Source organism: Echinops telfairi, unplaced genomic scaffold (assembly GCF_000313985.2).
Source record: "Echinops telfairi isolate 266 unplaced genomic scaffold, ASM31398v2 ScPeMD7_7469;HRSCAF=8507_0, whole genome shotgun sequence".
Classification (NCBI taxonomy): Eukaryota; Metazoa; Chordata; class Mammalia; order Afrosoricida; family Tenrecidae; genus Echinops; species Echinops telfairi.
The window spans coordinates 2,161,036-2,177,848 of NW_022111372.1; positions in this window are offsets into that span (position 1 = coordinate 2,161,036).

Sequence of the window (16,813 nt, forward strand, 5' to 3'; positions counted from 1 at the left end):
AGAAACGATGTACAAATGTGCTTTACACAATTGATGTGTGTATGGATTGGGATAACAGTTGTATGAGCCCCTAATAAAATGTTAAAAAAGAGAAAATTAAAAAAAAAGAATACCGGTCTGTTGAATTACCATGTGTCCTGCACTAGTGTGACTATATTTGAACTTAATTTAAATTTACAAAAATGCTATTTCTAAAGAAGGTCATGTTCTAGGGGTTGAGGACTTAAACATGGCTTTTTTTAATGGAGGGGGCGGGGGCCCCATAACAACAAAGAAGAGCTATTTTAACAAGGGAAGTACCAAGAGAGGGTGTTCCAGTCTAAAGCCATTAGGAATAGACATATGCCCGAACGTAGCTCTAAAGGGGGCCCTAAAAATGTTTCAAAAGTCAGTCAAGGATATTCAAAGCAAGTAAGCAATGTGAGTATTGGGTTCAAATTTTCATTTACTTATTTATCTAACTTAGAATAAACTCAAAAGCATGAAATGAACTGCCAGAGTGAGTGCAACATTGGTTTGAGAGAAAACTAGACTATGGAAATAAAAATCCCTGAATGGTGGATTACAACCTAGACTATGATACAAAGAAAAAGAAAAAATTGCTACCGAACTGCTGGAGTCCTCAGGCAGTTTCAGCTACATAAGGTACACACAACACTGTATCCTGAGAAACTTGACCTTAACAAACCTGGTGCCAATCAGAAGCGAAGGATATGCCTGACTTGAGATGATTTTTAAAGAACAATGGTGTCCATGTAGGTTGATCATAGACTGACTAAAGTCTGAGTAAAGTAACTTGACACTGTTCATCCTTATATTAATCAGTTCACACTAAGTTGAAAGGAATAACTGAAAGTGCAACTAGTGAGTAATTCAAGCAGAAGTTGTTAACTGACTGCTTCTATTCTGCAACCAGCTTGTCGGTTTGTACACTTGGCTCATGTTCCACTTAAAAATAATGAAATTAACTGCAAAAAAGTATCACCCAGGGGTGCTGCTTGACTCATGTATGACACTAATACAGTCCCAGTTGTCATTTATGTTCCTGATCCTAGATTTAAAGTTTGACATAGAGCAGACTGTTTAAAACCCTCTAGTGTTCCTTAACATTTAAAAATTTCTTTAAAAGTAGAATATGTAATAATGTTGGTCTAAATTGTTTTGATTTACATATATCTAAATGCAAATGCTAGCACTAGATTCTAGAGAAAAATTATAGCTGTCCTACTTGTAACAAACATGTGCAGCATAAAAATGTCTAGATGAGAGTACAGCATGGGTAGGCCAGATGGACAGCAAAGTGATATATCTAATAAAAGTTTAAATCAAGTAATTGGCTTTATGATTTTGAAAGTAGTGAGAACCCTAAAAAATCCCAAACCTTAAAAACACAGAAAATGATAAAGACAGAAAATTTACCTATAATTATTCTATGCTGAGACAGCCACTGATAGAAAATGATAAAGACAAATATCTCACCTGTAATTCCTCTACACTAAGACAATAAATGTTCAAGTTTTCCTGTGTCTTTTTCTTCACGTAGGGATTGTAGTCCCACAACTGGATGAAGGAAACATCCCATTCTTCATGAGATGAACTGCCGGGGTGTGCACAACAATGGACTCACAGGTAGCCGCGACAGGACTGTGGTTCCTCCGCTTGTACCTGAGTCATTTTGAGTTGTAGTCAATCCAACAGTGACAGTGGGCAGAAGGCATGCCTCTGCTTGTTTGTTGTGGTTAATATGGAATACAGAACCTTCCGAAAAAAAGATTTTATTCATTCTGAACGGGTCCCTTCCACTATCTGAAAAGTTTAAAGGCAGCCATAGCAATCTTTAAAATCACCCTCTCAATCCATGGATTTTAATTTTCCTTGGCTACACCCTTTTTCTGTACGCAGTCTCCACCCCTCACTTGCATCATCCCTTTGTCTTAGATGTCTTTGTGGGAGTGGGGAAGGGACTTTATTGACTGAGGAGCCTGAAAATAACTTTTTCCCAACCACTTCCAGTGATGGAAAAAGTTCCTAAACCCTAGCCATCTCTCAATCCCTTCTCTCCTCAACAAACCCTTGTATCCCAGCTATGCTTTCCCCTCCCCTGAAGCGGGCATCATCGCTACCAAGGCTCAGGGGTAGGTAGGGTGGAAATTTACTGAAGGACTGGAAACTTCTACTTTTGCTCATTCTATAAAATATCCACAGAGATAACAAAAGCATGGAGAGTTGGTGACATTTATGAGATATATGACCTTGAGTAAATTCCTTAGTTACTATCAGTTTCAGTTTTCTCTTTTAAAAAATGAGAATAAAGGTTCATCATTTCAGGCTTATTGTGTGACATCAATGCAGCACTAAACGTTAAAGCCCCCAGGCTATCGCTGGCATGAATTAAGTGTTTATCTCTCATAATTTTATCTTTCTGCATCCTGTGCTTAAAACAAAGCCCTCTCAAGAGTTCAACCATAAGTGCTCAAAAATATTGGCCAAATAATTCTTATGAATGGCTGTCAATTGATTAGAGAGCTAGGTCATAATGTACTAATATGAATATACATGTTTCTATAGGACCCAGAAGGATGCACACACATTCATTGAATGATGGAAAATGCTCATTTTGAATCAGATTGAAGGAGAATTCAGGGGATTCTATGTTTCCCCTAGGTTTTCAATGAGAATAAAACCAAATTTTACTTTTGTTATTTATTTATTTAAATTAATAAACATAGAAAAGCAAGACTTGCAGAATCTCAGAGTCCTAAGTTAGGGCCATTGGTCACTCTGCTACAGGTATGCCTTAGGCTGGGTTCTCTAGAGATGCAAAACCAATTATACCTATATCTATATCTATATCTATCTATCTATCTATATATATGTATAGAGAGAGAACAAACTGTTTAAACCCCTCTAGTTTTTCTTTTCAGTCTAAAAATTCTTTAAAAGTAGAATATGTGATAAGGTTGGCCTAAATTACATATATCTAAATGCAAACGCTAGAACTAGATTGCGAAAAATTGAAGCTGTCCTACTTGTAACAAACGTTGGCACTATTAATGGGTCACCATTCCAAAGGTGACCCAATAGAAACCTCAAATTATACAACAATATCATTAATATCACATGCAAGTAAAATTTTGCTGACGATCACCCAAGAATGATTGCAGCACTATATGAGAGGGAACTGCCAGGGTTTCAAGCTAGACTCAGAAGAGGCTGTGGACCAAAGATCATTGCTGGTGTCCAGTGGACCTTGGCAGAAAGCAGAGAACACCAGAAAGATATACACTTGTGTTTTATTGATTATGCAAAGGCAATCAGCTGTGTAGACTGTACCAAACTATGGATAGCCCTGAGCAGAATGAGTATCCCAGAACACTACACTATACCCATGCAAAATGTGTACATGGATCGAGAGGCAGTTGTGTGAAAAGAACAAGGTTCTGATGAAAATGGTTTAAAAGCCTGAAAAGTGTGTGTGTGTGTGTGTGTGTGTGTGTGTGTGTGTGTGTGTGTGTGTTAGGGTTGAAGTTGCTTCCACCATTCTTAGCTAAACTGCATGTTAAATGAAGAATCAGAGAAGCTGGCTGATATGAAGAAGAATGGGGTATCAGGATTGGAGGATGATGGCTTCTTAACAACCCATGATAAGCAGATGACACAACCTTCCTTGCTAAAAATGAGGACCTGAGGGACTTGCTGATGAGGATCAAAGATTTCCGCCTTCAGTATGGATCACAACTCAATGTGAAGACAACCAAATTCCTCATTCCTGGACCAAGAGGTAACATCATGATAAATGGAGAAAAGGTTGAAATGATCACTCATCATCTGGCTTGGATCCACAGCCAGTGCTTATGGAAGCAGCACTCAAGAGATGAAGTGACACAATGTGTTGTGTTAATCAGACGCAAGACTTCTTTAAAGTGTTGAAAAGCAAGGGTGTTACTTTGAAGACTAAAGTATTACCTGACGCATGCCACAGTATTTTCAATCACCACCTACGCAGGTGAAAGTTAGACATTGAATAAGGAAGACTGAAGAAGAGTCAATGCATTTCAATCATGGGGCTTTGAAGAATATTGAAAGTACCATGGCCTGTCAAAAGAGCAAACAAATCTCCCTTGGTAGAAGTACAGGCCGAATGCTCCTTAGAGACATAGATGGTGAGACTTTGTCCCATATACTTCGGGCGTGTTTCAGGAGAGATCAGTGTCTGGGGAAGTACAGCACAGATAGTAAATTATCAGGGCAATGAGAGAGAGAGAGGAAGACCCACAACAGGATGGATTGACGCCATGGCTGCATCGATTGGCTCAAACAGAAGAATAATTGTGATGATGGCGCAGACAGCGCAGTGTTTTGCTCACCTGTCCATAGGCTTGCTATGAGTTAAGGCGGACTCATACCTGAGGGAGAGAGGGAGAAAGATGAAGAGAGAAGGACACAGAGAGATTTATGTCAGGAAACTGGATCATACATTTGCAGAAGTGGGCAAGCCCAAGTCCACTTAGGTTCCAAGTCCATCAGCCAGATATGAAGGTGAAGGTTTCTCCTGACTCACATTGCTCGGAGGACTGATGAACCTGAGACTGGCAGGAAGTCCTCAGGCTTGTAACTGGAGACTCAAATAAATGCAAGGTTAGCAAGTCAAGCGACAGGCTGCTGACAGCTCCCAGGATAGGCACACAGTATGGCAGAGTGCCTCTCCTTAATTGAAGGGTGATGAATCTGATGCAAGATCCAGACAGCAAAAAGCCAGCAAGTATTTCTATCATGCCTGCTGATAGTAGGAAGCAGACCACACCCGCAAATAGACTGGTTTTCAAGTGCATCAAGTCACCTGAGTAAGGGTGTTGTATCCCACCCTAATCTTACAACTGATCAGCTGCTCACATAGATCCAATTGTGGAGTTTATTATATGGTGTTAGGTCTAGTCACGGAGGATTGTTAGCTGTTAACTGCCAAATCATGGAGAATCCTGACCCAGCCAAGTTCACACCTAAGGTTTACAGGTGTCATGAAAGATGGAATAGGGTGGCACATGTATTCCAAATCATTTTTCTTCCTTTTGACCTTTGTATTGATCCCAAATTCATAACTCACCGTTAAGCAGTTGGGACTGCTTGTCTGTTTATTTTCTTTTTCTGAATCAGTAGTTTTCACATACATACATATACACAATTTATATATATATAAATTTTTTTCTTTAAAATTGGACAAAACAAAAATGATTATTTGCACATTACCCTTTAAGGAACACAAATCTATCTTGAATAATAATTTAAGCTTTGACAGTTCCCTATCCAGTTGAAATGCTTTCATTGTAACATAACCCACTAAATGTTTCTTCACTTCATGTGAAGAGGTGAAAATTTGCCTTCTATTCCCATGGGGAGTCAAGTTCAATTGGTAAGTTCATGAATATTGGGATTTGCTTAATAATACCATGTAAGGAGTAGTGACTTTTTGTGTAAACTCAAAGGATAAAGGCAGTCTAATTACAGTATCACAGCAACTTGGCCTCTACTCAATGGCAACCAACTTACTCATCAGGCTTCAGATGCTATTTTTTTTTCTTCAGGTTGTTCAACAGTTTTGTAGAAGACTGTTAAAAACTTTTTTTTAATCAACTTAAAAATTAAAGTAGTTATACATTTTCTTTCAACAATAAGTGCAAACTTTCAAATAAGCACATTCATTGCTATCGAGCTGATCTGACTCACAGCACCCCTTTGGAACAAGGTAGAACTCACCCTGTGTGTTTCTGAGACTGTAACTCTTTACAGGAACAGAAAGCCTCGGCATTCTCCTTCTGAGCAGCTAGTGGTTTCAAACTGCTGACTTGCAGTTAACAGCCCGATGCAGAACCTACTATGGGACCAGGGCTCCAACAATCAGTGCAGTACACAAACCCTTATATTACGAGTTCTCACTTACATCCTTAATCCCATTCACCTGGCTCCCCCACCAGCCCCCCACAGGTAAGCACTCCTATTCATTTCTTATATATATTTCCAGTTTACCATAATACATGGAGCAAGCCAGAATAAATATGAGTTTATTTTTTATAGGAAAGTTAACATAGTACATGGACTGTTCCATGCCTTTATTTTTCAATTTAAAGATAGCTCCTAGGGATATTTCCTTATCAGTACACAGAGCTGCTCTGTTCGGTTGTGTTATTATTCATTGTGTGGTGTAACATAGTTAACAATCAGCACCTTAGTGATGAAGCCTGAGTAATTTTGACCTTTTTTATATTGTAAAGAATTTTGTAATTAATTCCTCATTTATAGATGTAATCTTTTGTTTCCATGTGTATGTGTGTGTGTGTGCGCGCGTGCGTGCGTGCGTGCGTGTGTCTGTGTGTTCCTATAGGGTTACTTCCTTAGATTGAGATTACTGAAGTCATCACATTTGAAAATGTTACCATTATTGCTAAATTCCCCTCTTTCATGTTTAACCCAACAATAATGCTATGGAGGTACCTTTTGCCCAAAGAGTCACACACACAAAATAATAATTTGTCAACTTTAGTCAATTTGAGAAAAATTTACCAATTACCAAAATTTTTACCAATTCTCACAAGTAAAAAAAGCATTAAGTATATATTTAAACTTATATTAACCTTATTATAAGTATTTTTAGGTCATTCGTATTTCTTTGTTTTTTAATTGATTTAAAAGTTTCCACAAATGAAAAGAATAAAGAACTAAAGACAATGCTTCCGACTGGGGAGGATGACAGGCTAATTTGAGGTATGAAGGCTAATTCTCTCCACTCCCGTTTCCAGGAGAGACCATGGAAGCAGTTGCTTCTTCCGAGGACAACACCTGCTTCCTGTCATCCTGGGGAGTCAGCTTTTGACTGGATGGCGAGGGGGTTTTGAAGAAAAGGCTTTCTGCCCTCTGTGCACTGGGCTGAAAAATGGGCTATGTGTCAGTAAGTCTCCTAAAACCACTTTGTCTAATGTCCTACAACCCTTTCACGCCATTGCCAAAAAGCTGCTATGAAAAATCTCAAGAAAGATGATCACCTGAGCTTGCACATTTTACACTGTATAGCTAGCTCCACAATGTCTGGGAGAGAAACCACAAAGCCATTCAATCATTCCCTTTGAGATGAGAATAAATAACAACAATGCCACATAAATGGCACCAGTTGGCTGTGGGGGCAAGCTGTCTTTCCAGAAGAAGGATGTGGTTTTATATCCAAGGGTGCAGCAGATGATCATATTAAAAAATTCCAAAGATAGCAAAAATTCAAATGGACTGTTTTGTTATTAAACTGCCTGCAGGTGTTCTATTTAGTTCAGATGCCACATTAGCAAATCAGAAGGAAAGGAATGGGCTTATGCTTAATGATTTAAGTTCCATAAGAAGATGAACACTTTTGTTTTTTCCCCATGACAAACCGGGAATTTGCCACAGATGAGCTTGACATATGGCTGGCTTGTGGTCTAACTTTGTCTGAGAATGTCATTCACGGCTTCCGAAATTGCCAGCATCAGAGGCCAAAAGGGAGAAGAATGGGGCTTTTCTTAGACTGCTGGAGGATAACTTCCCCACGGTCCAAGCTGATGTGTCAGAGCAAGTGTCCCGGTGACTCAGGTCAGAGAGGAAAAAAAACAAAAACGGAGGCATTCTTAGCCCTGAAAAGGCTTTTGGTCAGATAAAATAACCAATAGACATCATGGGGTTAGGACATCTATAACCCACCTGGAGTGGATCAGCATTTCCAAGTTTTTAACCAAGAAATATTGATTTATGTTTCTTATGCTTTATGGCACTTTAGAGCAATTTATAACACTTGCATTAAGGAATGGATGGGCTGGGAGAAAAGCCAATGTGGGCATGAAAAAGATGAAGTGCTGTCAAGACAGGCAACTTTCAAGTATCTGGTGCAATTTCTTGATTTTGCATTATTATCTGGATTATTTAACATGAAAACAAGAAGATGATTATTGACTTTAAGTTACATGAACAACAACAAAAGAGACATGCCAAATAAACCTGGAACAATTTTAAAAATACATATACACACATAACCTTAACCACTCAACAAAACTAAAAGGCAAAAATAAAACTCTTCGCTACGTGTTTCTTTTAAAATGCATTTTAGAAATACTATTGTATAAAATAAAGGAAACAAATAGTATTATAAAATATGGAGTTTTATTTCAAATGGGTTATTTTAATAAAAAAAAGGTAAACAATTGCAGAAAAATCATGTGGAGCTTTGCCAAGACAGACATTTTTCTTCCCTAATAAACTGTGATGAATCAGGAAAGACTTCCGAGTCCAGAGATACTTTCTCTGTATGTGTCCCGCTAGAGCACTTGCAGGGTTTTAGCATTAAATAAACACTGAAAATATGCAAACGGTTCCCCAGAGACAACAGTAATGTGTGTTGAAAATATAATTTTACAGCCATAGAAGTTGCTTGTTCTTTGCATGATTATCTATTAAAAGCATCAATAGTTATTGGTATAAAACACTTTTAGAGCTAGGATGTTGACAAGAGCATTTATCTGACCAATCATTGCTACTATTCACATTTTTATTGATGTGGCATTTGCTAAGTACATTTTTCCCCCAAACAGCTCTAACTCAAGGAAGAACCAGAAAAAGAGAGGGACAAAATGGAAGTTGGGAATGAGGTGGGGCACAGATTCCGTTTTCTATACTTTATTTTGTTGTTGTTTTTTTTCTTCTTCTTTTAGAGAATGTTAAAGACCTTCAGAAGTGGTACATGTATCATGGAAAATGCGAGTGGAGATCTGAAAGGCCCAGATGAAATAATTTGACGGTAGATATGATCAGAGGCAATTCTGAGAAAGGTAGTACAGCATGAGACAGGAAGTTTGGGCATGGGGGTAGAGATAAAATAAGAAGGCTATGGTAAAATTTATGGAGAAAGCAGGCATGCTACTAGTGGTTAAAGAGACATTAGCATAAAACCTGGAAGAGAGAAGTAAACAGGGACTTCAGGTGCCAGTGTTATTTAGCATTTGGCTGGTAAACACAACATTGGTGGTTCAAACTCAGCAGTTGCTCTGTGGGAGAAATCTGAGGCTATCTACTCCTATAAAGATTTACAGTCTCGGAAAACCTACCTAGGGTCACTGTGAGCAGAAATCCACTCCATGACAGAGGGTTGGCTTTACATACCCTAAAACCAACAAAACCACTTGAAAGAGAGAAAGCTGCAGTCAAGAAAAAAAAGAGTGAACGTCTAAGCATCAATATCAATAGATATAGGTTCAATGCGATTATGGGGGAAATTCAGTCATCAATAGTGAAACAAATGACTCAAAGAATCCATAAGTGCCTCCCATGATCTGATTTCATGACCTTTTCCAGCCCAATGGTTTGCTTTACAGAGTTTACCTAGGCAGCTAGGGCCCCTCATGGTTTGGCGCTAATTTAACTCTTAATGTCATTTCTTCAAACTCTGTCAGTCCAGATAATCTTTTCAATTTAACCTCAAAATGCACACAGAGGCTCCACATATGATTTTATTTAGCAATTGACTGACTACTGATTGACCCTTGGGTGCTCTCTATCTTACTCATTTCCTGGAAGTAGCATTTATCACGAAGACATTCTCTCTCTTGAGAAAATATCCTCTAGGTAGCCCTCGTAGTGGAAGACTCTTGGGATTTCTCAGAATCAGCCTTGTGGGGAATCAGCCCTATTGGTGGGGAAAAAAGCTCCAACTAAAGGCTCCAGGTTTTGCCACCAGACAGGCAGTTTTCATAACTCCTGGCCCTTTTTTTTTTTTAAATTCTCAAGCTTATGCCTGACTCTCTTCCATTTGCCTGTCCAATTGTCCTATTATGGTGGCTTAGGTGTTTCGGTGATGCTGGCAGCTATGGTATTTCAAATATCAGCAGGGTCATGCAAAGTGAACAGCTTTTTCCAGAGCTTCCTGATGAAGAACAGACCCTGGAGAAGGAATGGACTGTCCACTTCTGAGGAACGGCCACTGAAAACTTTAAGGAAAGCATTGGCAACTTGCCAGACCCTGAAAACCTCATGAAGAGCAGCAGACGCCTGGCGTGTCAGCAGATGAGCCCCTCGGGACTGAAGGTGCTCAAAATATGACCAAGGAAGAGAGTCTTGTCAAAGTACAGTCAACACTAATGACTCGACTGGAGTAAAAGCCTGTGAGAATAAAGCCTCCCATACCTCCATTTGCTGATGGGTTGAGAATAAACAGCTGCAAATATCAATTAATAATTGGGATGTAGAAATATGAATCTAAGAAAATTAAAAGTTATAAAACATGAAAGAGAACACAGAGCAATTAATATTCTAGGCAGAAGCAAGCTGAAATAGACTGGTATCGTTCCCAATCATCATCAAAAAGGACACTCGGAATCTAATATTTTCTGTAATAAGAGAATAACTATCCCACACACAAGTAAGTAAAGTCACTATAATTTTTTATTCCCATCTATGCAAAAACCACTAAAGCTACAGATGAAGAAATTGAAGAATTCTACCAACAGCTCCAGTCTGAAATTCATCACATAAACAATAAATGCACTGATAATTATTGACAACTGGATGACAAACGTTGAAACAAAAAGGAACGGTAGTTAGAAAATTTGGCCGTGGTGATAGAAATGAAGCTGGAGATCACATGACAGAATTTTGTGAGATCAACGACTTCTTCATAAAACAAAACAAATAACCCAGCCTTTTATCAACAACACAAATGGAAACTACCTCCGTGGGCTTTTCCAGACGGAATGCACAGAAATCAGCTTAACTCCATGTGTGAAAAGAGAAGTTCAATATCAGCAGCTTAAATGAGGTCAAGGGGTGACTGGAACAGACCACCAACTGCTTACGTGTAAGTTCAGGTTAAAGGTGAAGAAAATGAAAATAAATCGGTGAAAGACAAAACATGACCTTGAGTCTATCCCACCTGAATTTCGAGAACAGATTGCATGCATTTCACACTAATGGCAGAAGACCTGAAGAGTCGTGTGGTAACAGCAAGAACATCATTCATAAAGAAAGCCAAAAGTTTTTGCAAAGAGAGGAAAGAAAGAAAAAGTGGGTGTCTGAAGGGGCTCTGAAATTGGTTCTTAATTGTAGAGCAGCTAATGCACATGGGAGAAATGAGGAAGTGAAAATGCTGACTAGAAAATTCCCAAGAAAGCCTAGAGTTAGAAAACCAAAGGGAAGGACATGTTCAGCATCTCTTGAACTGAAAGAACTCAGGAAAAATTCAAGCCCCAAGTTGCAACATTGAATGACTCTATGAGTGAAATATTGAATGATGCATCAATATGAAAACAATGTTGATCAAAGAGAATATGGGAAGAATACACAAAGTCATTGTACCAAAAAGAACTAGTCAACATCCAGCCATTTCAAGAAACAGCCCATGAGCAAGAATCAATGGTGCTGAAGGAAAAAGTCCAAGCTGCACTGAAAGCAGTAGCCAAAAGTAAGGCTCCAGGAATTGATGGAAATACCAACTGAACATTTCAACAAGCTCATGAAGCACTAGTAACACTCACTTGTCTCTGCTAAGAAATTTAGAAATCAGCTACTTGGCCAACTGAATGGAATAGATCCATATTTCTACGCATTCCATAGAAAAATGACCAAATAGAATTGTTAAGATATAGAATAATATCACATGTAAGTAAAATTTTGCTAAACATCATCCAAGAAAGGTTGCAGCAGTATACCGACAGGCAGCTGCCAGAGGTTCAAGCAGGATTCAGACTTAGAACAAGAGATATCATTGCTGATGCCAGATGGATCCTGGCTGAAAGCAGAAACTACAAGAAAGATGTTTATTTGTCTTTTGTCAACTGTACAAAGGTATCCGACTGTGTGGATCCTAATGAACTATAGACGGTCTTGACAAGAATGCGATTCTAGAAAATTTCATTGTGCTTCAGTGAAACGCGTACATGGATCAAGAGGCAGTTGTGCAAACAGAAAAGGGAAATACTGAATGGTTTAAATCAGGAAAGGTGTGAGGTAAGGCTGCATCCACTCACTATATTTATTCAATTGGTATGCTGAGAGAATAATCAAATAAGCTGAATATATGAAAAGGTTATTTGGTATCAGGATTGGAAGAAGCTTATTAACAGCCTGCGATACACAGGCACTACAACCTTGGTCGCTGAAATTGAGGAGAACTTGAAGCACTTGTTGCTGAAGATCCAGGATTGTAGCTTTCAATGCAGAATGACAACTCAACATGAAGAAGACTAAAAGCCTCACAACTGGACCAATAGGTGCCATCATGGTAAATGGAGAAAAGATTGAAGTTGTCACATAATGGAAGCAGCAGTCAATAGATTTAATGATGCATTGCTCTGGGTAAACCTGCTGCACAAGATTTCTTTTGAGTGTTGAAAAGCAAGGATGTTAATTTGAGGACTAAGGTGCCCTGACCCAAGCCAGGGTATTTTCAATCACCTCCTATATATGTGAAAGTTGGGCATTGAATAAAGAAGATCCAAGGAGAATGGATGCATTTGAATTATGATGCTGGAGAAGAATATTGAGAATCTCATGGGCTTCAGAAAGAACAAACAAATCTGTGTTGAAAGAAATACAAGCAGAATGTTCCTTAGAGTCAAGGATGGTGATACAAACATGTCTCACCAACTTTGGCCGTCTTGTCAGAAGATGCCAGTCCCTGAAGAAGGATGTCCTTTTTGATAAAGTAGAGGGACAACAAAAAAGAGGAAGGCCCTCAACAAGACGGAATTGACAGAGCAGCTACAAAAATTGGGCATCAAGTATATGAATGGTGGTGAGGATATCCCAGGACTTTGAAGTATCGTATTCTGTTGTCCAGTGTCACTATGAGTCACAACGGACTCTACCAGCCACATATCTGACTCTACATGTGCTTTGTTGTCCTCACGTTAGAAACACAGATCACCTTCTCTACTGAAGGTCCAAACATGATTAGAGGAGGTGGGGGAAGTGTACTTTGTTGACACCCACCCTCTTCACCAAATTATTTTTCAACCTAGTTTTGATAACAGCTTATGTTGGTTGAAGAATTTCACTTGCGTTGCATGTCCTGTGCAGCAGTGCCTTCCTTACTTTTCTTGGGAATGTGGGAATTATCCTTTCCCCTCAGCCTTTAGTCCCTTACCAAGGTTGAGTTTAATACCCCAAACTGTTTGAAAGTGTTCTTCTTACTTAATATTAGATGGAAAGATTCTTTTGTGTACATCTCCTTCCAAGGTAGGAATTCATCACAATAGTTACTCAAGCTCGACTTCAATATATTTCTCAGTGTTGAGTTCATCATTTCTGAGACAGCTAGTTAGTTCACATAGCTACATTGTCCTTGTGTTAAGATGCCATTCCTGTTCCTATAATTTTGCCTCACCTATACCAGTCATTTTCTATGGAACAATACTAAGTTTTTAGTATTAACTCTTAGGATTGATTCAATACACTGTCTGTGTAAATATGTTTGGGAGTCCCTGGGAGGGGAGACCCATTAGTGAACTTGGCTGCTAAACAAAAAAGTTGGAGATTAGAATCTATTAAAGTCAACCTTGGAAGAAAGCATTGCTGATCTATGTGTCAAAAATCAGCCACAGAAAACACGTTTCTACTCAGACACGCATTGGGTCTCCATGAGCTGGAATCAACTCCACAGCAACTGATGTGGTAGAGTGGTAAACTGGGAGAAAATGTCAGAGAAGAGTGATTTAATAGAAAATTAACTAAAACCAAGTCCCAGTGGTGACCAATATCAGAATCAAGACCAGGCATAGATATGGTAAACTCAACGCAATTGCAAGTAAAAATCAGAGAGGAAGGACAGAGTGATCTTGTCTGGCTAAGTTTATGTGTATTGGAAACTCTAAACTCCTTTCCGTCAATTCAATTCCAACTCACAGCAATCCTGTGGATTTTCAAGACTCTACATCTCTATGAGAATTAAAAATCTCATTTTTCTCCCTTGGAGTGGCTGATAGTTTCAAACTGTTATCCCTGAAGGTTAACAACCTTAATCTTGGCCCAAATGACATCTGGATATGGCTTTAGAAGTATGAATAAGAGTCAGTATTAGTGAATCAAAGTGAATTCTCAAAAAGTGAAGCGAGGTTGACTTGCAGCATTATGTGCTTGGACAAAGAGGCTGGAGAACTAAAATTGTTTTATATTGTGACATTTCTTTGGGCAGTTAATGTATAATCATCTTCGTCTACCAGGTAAAAAGTAGCTTAAGGGACCTACCTTTGACAGGATGATGGGGTAGGATGCAAGTCGGTGTACTGTGAATACGCTGTTTATGTAGAAGATATTTCTCCTGAAATCTCAAGAGTCTAGTCAGGGTCTGAGGTTGAAAAATATTAAAGATCATAGTAATAAAATAGCAAGGGGGCTACTCAGCTGCTGAGGACTTAAAGTCAGATTTTGGCAGCTGGATCGTGGACTAGAAAATTAAAAAGCTTATAAAGATGAGTGGAAAAGTCTGAGAGTAATAGGCAAATGATTGGGATGAGTTTGATGTCTATAACTTGTTTCTTCGATATGTAGGTGGACATCTACATTTAAAAGCTGAAATATAAACAGATATGCCTTCACTCTGGCATAAAGGTCCTGGCCTTTCTATTCATTAATACTGTGAAAGTCCTTGATTGATTTTAAGATACCCCCAAATTGGGTAAGAGGGCTTTCCTGACAGTTCTTCTAGTCAATACTCTTGAGAGTTATGGAGGTATTGTTCCTGGCCATGGTATTGAATGGGACTCACATATTAGGATGCTTTGTCTAGTATCACTGGAGCTAAGAATTGAACCATGGATCAAAGAGCATATTTTTAGCCAAGTGAGAGTCAATGAAAAATTCCTGCAGAGCAAGAGTGTTACAAAGCATGGAGGCCATAGATTAATGGGCATCACTCCTTTGAAGAAATCTGAGATGACATCCCTTCAACTGGAAACTGAGGGAGATGGGGACTGTGGAATGGCAACCAGGCTGTATATGCCATTCAGAGGTTCTCCAGGACTGACTGGCCTACACTGTACAAATACTTGATCACACAAAAGTCTTTATTAACATTGCTTCTTAATCTTTCCTCGCCAGGAAAGGTGAGGTTCTGGGTGAGAATAAATAAAGTAAGTTGTTCAAGTTTAACTTCATTGTGGTTGACTAGTGGACCAGTTACATGGAAAACAAAGTTACAAAGATACTCCTCTGGACTCAGTGGATGTACTTTTCTTAGTTCACTGAGCTGTTATAGCAGAAATCAGCACAGGATAATTTTTGTAGACATTAAGTAGTCTATAAAAAGAAGGATGAAAATGGGAACTTTGGGGGGAAATTAACTTTTGGTAAGTCTTGGTTATTTCATGGAAATGAAACATTTTGAGTACAAAAACAGCAGCCTTATGTAGATTGATAGAAGCAGATTTTCAGGTATGGAATTTTGGCAAATTCAAGCATTACCATTTAATGTAGGATGGTATCTTGTCTATAAATTTGTTTGTAGATGTGAAGTGAAACCATTAGAAACCCCATGGGGCTAATTTCTAAGGTTAGCAAAGCCACAATACTTCCTTCGATTTCTTAGGTTAGGTCTCCTGGTACAAACATCACAGTTTTCTGGAATATGGAGTTTGTCATCTCTGAGTAGGATTGGCAGTACCAGATGTCTCTTTGGACTGTGTTCAGGTTCTGGATTTGCTTCAGAGGTCTAAAACAATAAAAATAAAGCCTATGTGTGAATCTCTTCTCTGGTTCAAGTCTACAGCCTATCTTTTAGTAAGTCACAGCCATTTTCCACTGACTGCACGTTTTTGTCAGATTCTATACGACATTAGCATCTACTAGTTTCCTTCGCTGGGCCATTTCATTCAAACAGAGAGTGAAATCTTGGGGGGAAATATTTTTAGACGTGAAATACCTAGAAATTGGACATGAATAGGTAAGACAAGATCCTGGTTTATTGCTGCCAATTTGCCTGATTGAAAGTGAAATGGCATGAAGTCTGAGGTTCTTGGTTTACTTTAATTCTTCTAAGAAGTGGGACTCTGGTTGTCAAAGGTGATCTTAATCATTAAAAATTCTGCTGCAGTATTTACTGATTGATTTTGACTAGCGTTCTTCCCTCTAAACATAAGTGTTAGGAAAGGGTTTCCTGGATTCTTCAAAGTTACAAAGCTCGATGTACCTATTAGGTAGAGTAGAATTGTAACCATGGCAAATGTTGACCTATTTTTTGAATGACAGAAAATGATAGACGTAAAGAAACATAAAAACCCCACGCCATTGCACGAGTCGATTCTGACTCATAGTGAAACTATAGGACAGAGCAGAACTACTCCATGGGGTTTCTGAGACTTTGTCTGTGGGGGGGCACATAGGCTCATCTATTTTTGCTGCAGAGGGGTGGGTAGGTTTTAACCACCAACCTTGTGCTTAGCAGCCCGATTCCTAGCCTAGTACAGGACGACAGCTCCTAATCAATGTCACTAGAAGCCCCCCAAACTCCCCTCTCCTCAGGAGGTTGTTTCCACCATCAAGTAGAGAAAATGAAGAGCAATGACAATCACAATGGAGTGTTACGAAGTGTTTCTCTTCCTTGAACCAGAGGTTCTTGTAAGGCTAGCTTCATTAAACCGAACAGGAAATTTTCTAGACAAAATATGATGCATCCTTGATCTGAAGCACCCTGTTGGAGGAAGGACACAAGCCTACTGGCATTCAGAGTTGCTGAGGAGTGTCTGGGTGTCTGCCTCCCATGCATTGCCCTTCCAGATCCAGACAAGGTTGCAGGTGCCTCGAATACCCAATAATT